The 14,369-nt window shown below is 36.3% G+C and overlaps 1 protein-coding gene across 1 annotated transcript in view; it reads left to right on the top strand.

Moving 5' to 3' along the window:
- fam171b (family with sequence similarity 171 member B) overlaps nucleotides 1–14,369 on the top strand; it is a 95,315-nt gene that overhangs the window by 57,684 nt on the left and 23,262 nt on the right. The window lies entirely within an intron of this gene.

Genomic DNA, 14,369 nt, shown 5'->3' with positions numbered 1-14,369 from the left:
TTCTTGGTTTAAAAGCACATATATTACAAAGGAGATTAAAGTTTCAGTTGTCTTATAAAATAAATCAATAAACACAACCCAGTTTGATTCAGAATTCAGAAATATTTATTTCAAGATGCAATAAAAGGAAACTGTACACTTGAAAAGGTTTTGAGCGATTCTTGAAGGACTAGCATCACCTTCACTTGTACGATGGTTTGAGGAATATATCTTCCAGATAGTACCGCCGCTCCCTATATGCAGAGTATGCAGTCTTCGTAGAGCACCAACTCCCAGAGGGGGCACCAGTTGCTCAAAAAAAACAAAACAAATATGCGCCATTCTCCCATCCGCGTTCGCGACCACTCAATAGCATTTGAGAAGAAAGACTTGTAGTCACAAAACAATTGTAATGTGTTCATATAGGTGTCAGCTACAATGCACACCTTATACATTTTTTATACATATTAAAATAAAGTGTTACTAAAGTTATATATATTGTTCTGTGTATGTGATTTCAAAGTCTAGACTGGTCGGATTAACCCTTTAACTGCCACATCCCTTAAAACTTGATTGTCAGAGGGTTACTGTAAATGCTTATGCTCGCTGGGCACAGTTTTCCCGATGCCACCAGGGTGGCGTTGCACTGATGGCTTGAGCCCGACATCGCTGCTTGCAGCTATATTTCTTGTTATTATTATTATTTTTATTTTTTATTAAACCTTCCGGGGTGTTTTGGGGGCCTTAACATGCTCAAAAACTCTTGAAAATTGGCACACACATTGGAATCTGCGGCCATCAGGACGCCGCAGAGGCTGGGACCCGGGCGTGGCACAGGGGCTCTACAGCGCCCCCTGGAAGACAGTCAGAATTCTTGAACCATAGCTCACACACACTTGCATGTATTTATATCAAACTCGGTACACTTATAGATCTCATTGAGCCGAACAACTTTCACACTTTATGTCATAGGCTCCGCCCAACAGGAAGTCAGCTATTCAGGGCTGTTTAAAAAAAGCATGCTCTGGAATTTGAAATACTCCTCTGAGGTTTTCAACCCGTTCGCCACGAAACTCGGTGAACATGATCTCAAGACATTGAGGATGAAAAATTGCGAGGGGATTTTTGATATCTCGAACGGTTTGCCCGTGGCGAGGCATGGAACTTATGGCGAGAAATGAGAAACAGGAAATGTCTAATAACATCCACATACATTTCCTGAATTTGATCAAACTTCATGGGTTTGTTCGTTGTAAGATACCGATTGTATATATGTGGCTATTAAGAGTCAACGTTATAGCGCCACCAACTGGCAGCAGGAAGTGTGTCATTTTCCAAATGCTTTGAATTCAGCATCTTATTTTTACTCGATTTACTTAAAACTTCATCAGAATAATGACAAAACACGGCCGATGTAAATCTGTTGTGGGGATATTGATATCTGATATAGTGTTGCCATGGCAACGTGTCAAACTTGAATGTTCTGTTATGGTGAGTTTGAGGCAGACAACAAGCTCAGATTTACATGAAACTCAAAACACATATCAGTATTAGTGATAGCTAGACAATGGCAAAAGCTTTTAAAAGGGCGTGAAGGAGGCACTCTATAGCGCCACCTTTTGTCAAAAGTGGGGGGGTTAGTTTTAGCTACAGACACCAAACTTGGTACATAAATTGTTCTTTTCAAGACGGACAACTTTCTAATTCACAGTCATCAGCTACGATCAACAGGAAGTCGGCTATTTTGATTTGAATGTGTATTTTTGAGATTTTACAGTTGTGAATTAATGAATACTCCTCACAGGGAAAGTACACTATACACACCAAACGTTGTCTACATGAAGAAAAAACATCGAGGAACTTAAATTGCGAACAGATATTGGTTAGCTTGAACGGTTTTGTCGTGGTGATTTTTTGAAATGACAGTAAGAAGGGGAAACATTAATTGTATTGTATGTCTAAATTGCAGCTTCCAAACACTTCAAGGCATGTTTTCATACAGAGATCAAATCATTATGAGGAAATATGCATAGTTTCATGACTTTACAACACTGTATGGATAAAAGAAAAGAAAAAACTGTCAGACTTCTCAACTGACATGATCTCACTCTGGCCACTCCGTCTGTGTGAGGAAAGGGAGGGGGAGAGGGAGGGGGAGTGTGAGTGTGAGGGGGTTGGTGACTGTGAATCTTTGGTGACTGACAGTGTGTGTGGATTGTAGGGAGGGGCTGTCTGGCAGAGAGAGAGAGAGAGAGAGAGAGAGAGAGAGAGAGAGAGAGAGAGAGAGAGAGAGAGAGAGACCTAATCATTCCTTTAATAATCAGGAAAAAAAAAATCTATATTTTAATTTGTTATTGTTTTTGTTGTTGCTAATGGTGGTGTTTTTTTCCTTTCATTACAGGTTAAGAAATCTCTTAGGCCTTATCCTTTTCTGACAGTTTTTGGGATTTAAAAACATCCTAAGAAGCCTTATTTGTGCTGCAAATTATAATTTCAAACTCATTTGATACTGACCTATGACAACCTGTGAAGTGACATGACATTTATTAATTTCATGGATGTAACAGTAAAACTCTTCAACTGACAGATAAAGCTGCAATGCAAGCAAAACTATTTCACAAATGCTTATAGGTCATTAAAATCATTACAAAACACTAATAAATTATTTAAGGATTTGGTAACACTGTAAAATAATGTCTAATTTGTAGACATTAGTAAATGCATTGGTAACACTTTATAATAACTGCACTCATTAGCTAAGCATTAGTAAATAGTTCATGATTATAATGCCTTTTCCCTTAATAATAGTCATTATTAAGCAGTAATACATCTATAAATAAATTGTTCTTGGTTTAAAAGCACATATATTACAAAATAGATTAAAGTCTCAGTTGTCTTATTAAATAAATGAATAAACACAACCCAGTTTGATTCAGAATTCAGAAATATTTATTTCAAGATGCAATAAAAGGAAACTGTACACTTGAATAGCTTTTGAGCGATTCTTGAAGGATTAGCATCACCTTCTCTTGTATGATGGTTTGAGGAATATATCTTCCAGATAGTACTGCCGCTCCCTATTTGCAGAGTATGCAGTCTTCGTAGGGCACCAACTCCCAGAGGGGGCACCATCCCAGTTGCTCAGAAAAAAAAAAAAAAACATGCGCCATTCTCCCATCTGTGCTCGCGACCGCTCACACCTCATGTTTGCGGCTGAATGTTCGTAATTGATGGATAGACATCTATGCCTGGGTATAGGACATCAGCAATCCGGCACAGAGAAAAGAAAACTAAAGAAAAAAAAAACAGGCATAAAGTTGTCTTGACATTGGACATTCGAGAGTCTCAAATTTAGGGCCGGTCTCTAAAGTTACATGTGATATTGTTATACACTTTTCTAACGTCAGTAGCATTTGAAGAGAATGACTTACAGTCATAAAAACAACTGTAATTGTTCATCTAGGTGACAGCTATAATGCACAATTAATTTGAATGTTTGATATTTATTACAACAAACTGTAAGTCATATGTAAATTATGCTACTTTTTCACATGGGCTCAAATGCAAATTTGAAGCTCAATAGCATTTGAGAAGAAAGACTTGCAGTCACAAAACAATTGTAATGTGTTGCACACCTTATACATTTTTTTATAAATATAAAAATAAAGTGTTACTAAAGTTATATATATATTGTTCTGTGTATGTGATTTCAAAGTCTAGATTGGTCGGATTAACCCTTTAACTGCCGCATCCCTTAAAACTTGATTGTCAGAGGGTTACTGTAAATGCTTATGCCCGCTGGGCACAGTTTTCCCGATGCCACCGGGGTGGCGTTGCACTGATGGCTTGAGCCCGACATCGCTGCTTGCAGCTATATTTAGGGCCCGAGCACCGAGGTGCGAGGACCCTCTTGTATCTGCTTTGTTTTTTATTATTATTATTATTATTCTTCTTCTTCTTCTCCCGAATGAATCGCATTTTTGAGGGCTTTAACATGCTCAAAAAGTCATGAAACTTTGCACACGCGTCAAACCTGGTGAAAATTTTCGTCTGATATAGGATTCAGAAGAGGGTGTGGCAAAATGGCTCGACAGCGCCACCTATACCAAGAAAATCAACAGCCTTCCAGCTATGTTTCACGTACATGCACGAAAATTGGCACACATATGTAACACACCAATACCTACAAAAAAGACTCTTGGAGCGAAATTCTAAACCCAACAGGAAGTCGGTTATTTTTAATATTATGAGCATATTTTGTGTAATTTTGGTCATTTCCATGTGTTGTATTTTAACGAACTCCTCCTAGAGAGTTCTTCAAATCAACACCAAATTTGGTATGCCTAATCTAAAGGCCTTTGCGATGTTAAATTGCGAAGATCTTGAGTTTTCGTTGAAGGGCGTGTCCGTGGCGGCCTGGCGAATTTCGATGATTCGCCATGAAAAATGAAGTTGCTATAACTCACACATACAATGTCCAATCTGCCCCAAACTTCACATGTTTGATGAGACTCCGAACCTGAACAGATTGACATGCCCATATTCAGTTATAGTCATAGCGCCACCTATTGGCAACAGGAAGTGACATATTTTACGCTGCGACAAACTACTCCTAGAAATTTTATGACATCAATGTCTTTTTTGTGGTCAGTCTAATCTAAAGGCCTGTGCAATGTTCAGTTGTGAAGATCTTGAGATTTCGTTAAAAGGCTTGTTCATGGCGTCGCGACGAAGTTCGATGTCTCGCCATGGGAATAAAAGATGTTATAACTCAGGCATAAAATGTCCGATCTTCCCCAAATTTCACATGTGTGATAAGAGTCCTGGCCTGAACAGATCTGCAGGCCAATATTCCACCGGGTGTGGCAGAATGGCTCTATAGCGCCACCTATACACTTTCAACGGAGTGCGCCTCGAGCTATGTTTCACGTACATGTACAAAAATTGGTACACACATGTAACACTCCAATACCTACAAAAAAGTCTCTTGGTACGAAATCCTGATCCCAACAGGAAGTCGGTTATTTTGAATTTTCCCTTCAAAATTGGTGTTGTTTTTGCCATTTTCAGGGGTTGTACTTTAACGAACTCCTCCTAGAGATTTATTCAGATCAACACCAAACCTGGTCAGTGTAATCTTAAGCCCTTTGCGATGTTAAATTGTGAAGATCTTTATATTTCGTTAAAGGGCGTGTCCATGGCGGCCTGACAAATTTCGATGTTTCGCCATGAAAAAGGAAGTTGCTGTAACTCAGACATACAATGTCCAATCTGCCCCAAACTTCACATATTGGATGAGACTCTTGACCTGAACAGATCTACATGCCCATATTCAGTTATAGTCATAGCGCCACCTATTGGCAACAGGAAGTGACATATTTTACACTGTGACAGACTACTCCTAGAAATTTTATGACATCAATGTCTTTTTTGTGGTCAGTCTAATCTAAAGACCTGTGTGATGTTTAGTTGTAAAGATCTTGAGTTTTTGTTAAAAGGCGTTTCCATGGTGCCGTGACGAAGTTCGATGTCTCGTCATGGGAATAAAAGATGTTATAACTCAGGCATAAAATGTCCGATCTTGCCCAAACTTCACATGTGTGATAAGGGTCCTGGCTTGAACACATCTGAAGGCCAATATTCCATTATAACGATAGCGCCACCTGCTGGCAACAGGAAGATTGGCACACATATGGAATAAACTTTGATATATTGCACTTATATTTATGAGTTTAAATGCATATTTCTCAACGTTCACCTTTTTACTAAAGCCACACGATGGCGGTGAGCCCGGGTGCGAGGGCCCGTTCATCGCTGCTTGCAGCTTTAATTATTATTAGGGCTCAAGCCTGGAGGGCGAGAGCCCTATTGTTTTCCTTAGGATTATTTGTTATTATTATTATTTTTCTTCAAGGTTTCGGGGGCTTTTGGGGCCCTTAACATGCTTAAAAAGTCTTGAAAATTGGCACACACATTGGAACCTGCGGCCATTAGGGCCGGGCAGAGACTGATACACGGGCGTGGCACAGGGGCTCTACAGCGCCCCCTGGAATACTGAGGGCCATATATCATACATACTTGCACGTAGACACACGAAACTCGGTACACATGTAGATCTCATCAAACCAAACAACTTTTGTACTGCATGTCATAGGCTCCGCCCAACAGGAAGTTGGATATTTAGGGTTTAGTATTCATATTTTTCGTCAAAGTTGTGGGGGCTTTTGGGGTCCTTAACATACTCAAAAACTCTTGAAAATTTGCGCACACTTTGGAATCTGTGGCCTTTAGGAGCCTGCAGAGGCTGGGACCCGGGCGTGGCACAGGGGCTCTATGGCGCCCCCTGGAACACAGTCATAAATGTTGATGTATAGCTCACACATACTTGCTCGTATTAATATGAAACTCAGTACACATATAGATCTCATCGTGCTGAACAACTTTCGTACTGCATGTCATTCGGCTCCGCCCAACAGGAAGTCAGCTATTTAGAGTTATGTAAAAAGCGCATGCTCTGGAATTTGAAATACTTGTCATAGGTTTTTTTGCCGATTGCCACCAAATTCGGTCAACATGATCTCAAGACATTGGGGATGAAAAATTGCCAGGGGATTTTTGATATCTCGAACGGTTTGCTCGTGGCGAGGTGTTGAAATTATGGCGAGAAATGAGAAACAGGAAGTGTCTAATACCATCCACATACATTTCCTGATTTTAATCAAACTGCATCAGATTATTCGTTGTATGATGTCGATCGCATATATGTGACTATTAGGAGTCAAAGTTATAGCGCCACCAACTGGCAGCAGGAAGTGTGTCATTTTCAAAATGATTTGAATTCAGCATCTTATTTTTACTCGATTTGCTTCAAACTTCATCAGAATAATGTTAAAACACAGCCGATATAAATCTGCTGGGGGGATATTGATATCTAAAAATATTGTTGCCGTGGCAACATGTTAAACTGGAATACTTCTCAGGTGATTTTGAGGCATATAACATGCTTAGAATTTCATCAAACTCAGAACACATATCAGTATTTATGATAACTAGACACTGGCAAAAGTTCATAAGAGGGCGTGGAAGAGGCACTCTATAGCGCCACCTTTTGTCAAAAGTGGCGGGGTTAGTTTTAGCTACAGACACCAAACTCGGTACAAAAATTTTTCTTATCAAGACGGACAACTTTCTAATTCACAGTCATCAGCTACGATCAACAGGAAGTCAGCTATTTTGATTTGAATGTGGATTTTTTTTTTACATTTAGCTGTGAATTAATGCATACTGCTCAGAGGAGAGTAACACTATACACACCAAACTTTGTCTACATGATGCCAAAACATTTTAAACAACTTAAATTGCCAATGGATTTTGGATAGCTTAAACGGTTTTGTCGTGGTGATTTTTTTAAATGACAGTAAAAATGGAATTATTAATTTTCCTGCATTTTTAAATTCCAAACACTTCAAAACCTTTTTTCGTACAGAAAAAAAGTCATTCTGAGTAAATATGGATAGTTTCACGACTTTACAACACTGTATGGATAACAGAAAATTAAAAAACTGTCAGACATCTCATCTCACTCTGTCCCTCTGTTTGAGTATATGTGCTTCAGACTTCCATTGTCTGAGAGAAATAGCGCCCCTACAGGTTCAATTCCCGGACTTTTACTTTCACTTTTAAATCGGTTAAAAATACAAATAAATACTTAGATTTAATTCACACTGACAAGCTAAACCAACATATCTGATTATTACCGGTTCAGGGCTCATGGATAAATTATTTCTGGCCAGAGATACGTGAGAAATAGGAGAGATGAATCACCGCTGTGATCACGAGCGTCTGGAGTAAAGAGCTCAGAAAAAACGAATTTATTCCTGTTTTAAAGCTTTTAAAAATAAATTATTACAGCGATATCACACAATCAACCAATTAGAACACACCAAGAGCTAAATTCAGATGTTTTTGAACTGTTTGTGTGAAAATGAATTATTTGCGGCTGCCTATCTGAAACCACCGCCTCCGATCAGCGCGCACAGTGTCACAAGTTCAAAACTAACGAATTTATTCTTGTTTAAGAGCTTTTTTAAATAAAATATTACCACAAATGCACACAATAAACCCATTGTAACACTACAAGAGCTAAATGCAGGTGTTTGTGACCCGTTTAAGTGTGCAAGACTATTTGAAAGCGCGACTGGCAGAATAACATATATCTCTCGAGCTGCAGGATTCTGCCTTTCGTCGTAAGAACGAACACATCACGGACAAGATTATTTCAAAATACATAATAGCTTGGCGACTATAAAGGAAAACAGCCACGTGAACATAAACTGTTGAGAAATAAATCTGAAATGGATCTACTGGATTTTAATATTAAGTGACCGCATATACCAGCTGCTTCTGTCTTCAATTTTGATCCATATAAAAAATGAAACTCATTCATCTTGGCTGCTTTTTTTAATGTGTGTAGGTATTTATTTATTATTTTGCTCTAACAAGACTTAATCTATATTTAATTAAATCAATTACATTTTATTTTACATTTGATTTGTCCATTTCTGCATCTAAACGCCTAAAAACCTAAAACATAAAATAAAAAAAAATTAAATAAATAAATAAATAAAAAACATTGGAAAAGAATAACTGTTGTACATTTTTATACATTTTGTATAATTTCATAGTTTATGCATTATAGTTATAAAAACAAATAAATTTAGCCACTCACATAAAATCTTATAGGCCTTATCCTTTTCTGACAGTTTTAGGGATTTTTAAAAATCCTAAAAAACCTTATTTGTGCTGCAAATAATAATTTCAAACTCAAACAGTAAATATTCAGTTCATGCTTTATAAAGCCTTGTCCCAATATTAATAGTCAATAGTAAGCAGTTTATAAATACAGCTATAAAAAGCTTGTTCTTGGGTTATAAGCACATTTATTAAAAAGGAGAGTAAAGGGTCAGTTATCTTCCTATGAAAAATAAAAAAAAAAAAACAAAAAAAAAACAAACAACAACACAGATTGATACAGAACTCAGAAATTTTATTGTGGATTTATGATAAAATCAGCCTGTAAATGAATTCATACTCCTCCAAGAAGACACAAGTTCACAGCAAACTTTTTTAACATGAAGCTAATATACTGAAGATGTTAAATTGCGAATGGGTTTAGGATAGCTTAAATGGTGTGGCCATAGCGATTTATTAAAGTAACATAAAAAAATACAATCGTTATTTTACTATATCTTTAAAATTTTTCATTCCAACTCTTCATAATTTTTTATATACGTAGAAGTCATCATTTGAAGGAAGCACAGTAAGTTTCATATCTTTATCATTTTCAAGAGCCAGCATAAAATTAAAACTATCATAACTTATAAATCAAGCTTGCAATTCTTAGTTCCAATAATGACTACCAGATGGAGCTATAGGATTACTTTTAAATAATTATTGTAAAACAAGTATGATTTAAATCATTTATAGAAATCTTTCAAAGAAAAATAATATGTATTTTATGTATTTTACTGATAAAATGACCCTCACTTAATTAGAATAACAAGCTGAAGTATTGTGAACTGTATATTAAGAATAATTCTTTATAAGCTTTATGGACAGATACGTTTTGAGTGACTCTTGAAGGTTCAGCACCACATCCTCTTTTACCACTGTTTAAAGAATTTATCTTACAGAACAGGTGTGAATGAATTTTGGATAGCTTGAATGATTTTGCGTGGTGATTTTTTGAAATAACAGTAAAAAAGTAACCAGTAAATGTCTTTTATTTTTTTAAAGTGCAGCTTCTAAACACTTCAAAAAAATGTACACATAGCAGACAAGTCATTCTGAGGAAATATGCATAGTTCCATGACTATACAACATTATATGGATGATAGAAAATTAAAAAACTATCATACATCTGATGTCACTCTGTCCCTCTGTCACTGTGGTTAATGTGTGTGTGTGTGTGTGTGTGTGTATGTTTGTGTGTGTGTTAAGTGAATTAGGTGTGAAACTATCAGGGAGCATTTAGTCTCCAGCGCCAACATTTTACAGAACTGCCACTTTCCTGGAGTCTCAGAATTACAATGTGCCAGGTTCTGAGAGATCTAAGATTCCAAAAAATTATTTAATTAGAATACTATGAAGTATTGTGAAATACTATATATTAAGACTTTATATATAGGCTTAATTAACAGATTAGAGTGACTCGTGAAAGACCAGCACCACCTCCTCTTGTCCGATGGTTTGAGGAATATATCTTCCAGAATCCGGGATTAAGATTTAGGAGCTCATTTTTATTCCACCTCCTTTCCTGAAAGTCTGTCTTGCAGAATTGACTAAAAATTAATCTTCACATTAATTCCTAATTATTTTGCAATTCTTTTTGTCAGTTCTTCTTGACCTGTTTTTCTCTTCCAGCTTTCCTGGACTATTGTATAGCACTCATAAATGATTAAATAAAAAATAATGGTAGTTATTAAGATTGATATGGTTTGGAATTGGTAAAATGTGCTTGGAAAAAAATCACAATAAAACAATGTTTTAATGTTTAATTTGGAATATTAACTGACATGAATGAATGCTATATAAATATTGTTCATGTTAACATAATGTTTATAAATGAAATCTTATTGTAAAGTGTTACTAAAGTTATATATATATATATATATATATATATATATATATATATATATATATTGTTCTGTGAATGTGATTTTAAAGTCTAGATGATTCGGATTAACCCTTTAACTGCCATATCATTTAAAACCTCACTGCCAGAGGGATATTGTGAATGCATGTGCCCGCTGGGCACAGTTTGCCTGATGCCACCGGGGTGGCGATGGCATTGGTGGCTTGAGCCCGCCATCGCTGCTTGCAGCTATATTTATTATTATTATTATTATTTTTTTCCAACGTCTCGGGGGCTTTTGGGGCCCTTAACGTGCTTAAAAAGTCTTGAAAATTGGCACACAGATTGGAACCTGCGGCCATTAGGGCCGGGCAGAGACTGATAAACGGGCGTGGCACAGGGGCTCTACAGCGCCCCCTGGAATATGGAGGGCCATATATCATACATTCTTGCTCGTAGACGAATGAAACTCGGTACACATATAAATCTCATCAATCCAAACAACTTTTGTATTGCATATCATAGGCTCCGCCCAACAGGAAGTTGGCTATTTAGGGTTTAGTATTCAAATTTTTCGTCAAAGTTGTGGGGGCTTTTGGGGTCCTTAACATACTGAAAAACTCTTGAAAATTTGCACACACTTTGGAATCTGTGGCCTTTAGGAGCCTGCAGAGGCTGGGCCCCGGGCGTGGCACAGGGGCTCTACGGCGCCCCCTGGAACACAGTCAGAAATGTTGATGTATAGCTCACACATACTTGCACATATTCATATGAAACTCAGTACACATATAGATCTCATCGTGCCGAACAACTTTCGTATTGCATGTCATAGGCTCCACCCAACAGGAAGTCAGCTATTTAGAGTTATGTAAAAAGCGCATGCTCTGGAATTTGAAATACTTGTCATAGGTTTTTTTCTCGATTGCCGCCAAACTCGGTCAACATGATCTCAAGACACTGGGGATGAAAAATTGCCAGGGGATTTTTGATATCTCGAACGGTTTGCTCGTGGCGAGGCGTTGAAATTATGGCGAGAAATGAGAAACAGGAAGTGTCTAATACCGTCCACATACATTTCCTGATTTTAATCAAACTTCATCAGATTATTCGTTGTATGATGTCGATCGCATATATGTGACTATTAGGAGTCAAAGTTATAGCGCCACCAACTGGCAGAAGGAAGTGTGTCATTTTCAAAATGATTTGAATTCAGCATCTTATTATTACTCGATTTGCTTCAAACTTCATCAGAATAATGTTAAAACACAGCCGATATAAATCTGCAAGGGGGATATTGATATCTAAAAAATTGTTGGCGTGGCAACATGTCAAACTGGAATACTTCTCAGGTGATTTTGAGGCAAATAACATACTTAGAATTTCACAAAACTCTGAACACACATCAGTATTTCTGATAGGAACTTAAATTGTGAATGGATTTTGGATAGCTTGAATGGTTTTGCCGTGGTGATTTTTTTAAATGACCTTACAAAGGGAATCATTATTGTATTTTTAAATTGCAGCTTCCAAACACGTCAAAGAATTTTTTCATACAGATGAAAAAGTCATTCTGAGGAAATATGCATAGTTTAACGACTTTACAACACTGTATGGATAACAGAAAATTAAAAAACTGTCAGACATCTCATCTCACTCTGTCCCTCTGTTTGAGTATATGTGCTTCAGACTTCCATTGTCTGAGAGAAATTGCGCCCCTACAGGTTCAATTCCCGAACTTTTACTTTCACTTTTAAATCGGTTAAAAATACAAACAAATACTTAGATTTAATTCACACTGACAAGCTAAACCAACATATCTGATTATTACCAGTTCAGGGCTCATGGATAAATTATTTCTGGCCAGAGATACGTGAGAAATAGGAGAGATGAATCACCGCTGTGATCACGAGCGTCTGGAGTAAAGAGCTCAGAGAAAACGAATTTATTCCTGTTTTAAAGCTTTTAAAAATAAATTATTACAGCGATATCACACAATCAACCAATTAGAACACACCAAGAGCTAAATTCAGATGTTTTTGAACTGTTTGTGTGAAAATGAATTATTTGCGGCTGCCTCCGATCAGCGCGTACAGTGTCGAGCTCAAAACAAACGAATCTATTCTCGTTTAAGAGCTTTTTTAAATAAAATATTACCACAAATGCACACAATAAACCCATTGTAACACTACAAGAGCTAAATGCAGGTGTTTGTGACCTGTTTAAGTGTGCAAGACTATTTGAAAGCGCGACTGGCAGAATAACATATCTCTCGAGCTGCAGGTTTCTGTCTTTCGTCGTACGAACGAACACATAACGGACAAGATTATTTCAAAATACATAATAGCTTGGCGAATATAAACGAAAACAGCCACATGAACATAAACTGGATCTACTGGATTTGAATATTAAAGTGACCACATTTACCACTTGCTTCTGTCTTCAATTTTAATCTATATAAAAAAGGAAACTCATTCGACTTGGCTGCTTTTTTAATGTGTGCGTATTTATTTATTTACCTTTTTATACATTTTGTATAATTTCATAGTTTGTGTATTACAATTATGAAAACAAAAATAAATTTAGCCACTCACATAGAAATAGCTTAGGCCTTAACCTTTTTCTGACAGTTTTAGGGATTTTTAAAAATCCTAAAAAAAACTTATTTGTGCTGCAAATAATAATTTCAAACTCATTTGATACTGACCTATGACATCCTGTGACATTATATTTATTTGAATTTACATAATCTCATAGATGTAACAGTAAATCTGTTCAGCTCACAGATCAATACTAAGCTGTAATGCAAGCAGAACTTTCACAAATGCTTATGAGTCATTTAAGGATTTGATAACACTGTAAAATAATGTCTAATTTGTTAACATTAGCAAATTCATTGATAACACTTTATAATAACTGCACTCATTAGTAAATAGTCAGTTCATGCTTTATAAAGCCTTGTCCCAATATTAATAGTCAGTAGTAAGCAGTTTATAAATACAGCTATAAATAGCTTGTCCTTGGTTTATAAGCACATTTATTAAAAAGGAGAGTAAAGGGTCAGTTATCTTCCTATGAAAAATAAAAGATAAAAATAAACAAACAACAACACAGATTGATACAGAACTCAGAAATTTTATTGTGGATTTATGATAAAATCAGCCTGTAAATGAATTCATACTCCTCCTCATACTACTCCATACTCCTTTTTCAACATGATGCCAATATACTGAGATGTTAAATTGTGAATGGGTTTAGGATAGCTTAAATGGTGTTGCCATAGAGATTTATTAAAGTAACATAAAAAATACAATAGTTATTTTACTATATCTTTAAAATTTTTCATTCTAACTCTTCATAATTTTTTATATAAGTAGAAGTCCTCATTTGAAGGAAGCACAGTAAGTTTCATAGCTTTATCATTTTCAAGAGCCAGCATAAAATTAAAACTATCATAACTTATAAATCAAGCTTGCAATTCTTAGTACCTATAATGGCCACCAGAGGGAGCTATAGGATTACTTTTAAATAATTATTGGAGAAACGAGTATGATTTAAATCATTTATAGAAATCTTTCAAATAAAATAATATGTATTTTAGCAATTTTACTGATAAAATGACCCTCACTTAATTAAAATAACAAGCTGAAGTATTGTGAACTGTATATTAAGAATAATTCTTTATAGGCTTTATGGACAGATACGTTTTAAGTGACTCTTGAAGGTTCAGCACCACATCCTCTTTTACCACTGTTTAAAG

This window comes from Carassius gibelio, chromosome A6 (assembly GCF_023724105.1).
Source record: "Carassius gibelio isolate Cgi1373 ecotype wild population from Czech Republic chromosome A6, carGib1.2-hapl.c, whole genome shotgun sequence".
Taxonomy (NCBI): Eukaryota; Metazoa; Chordata; class Actinopteri; order Cypriniformes; family Cyprinidae; genus Carassius; species Carassius gibelio.
This window is presented reverse-complemented; position numbering and strand designations above follow the sequence as displayed.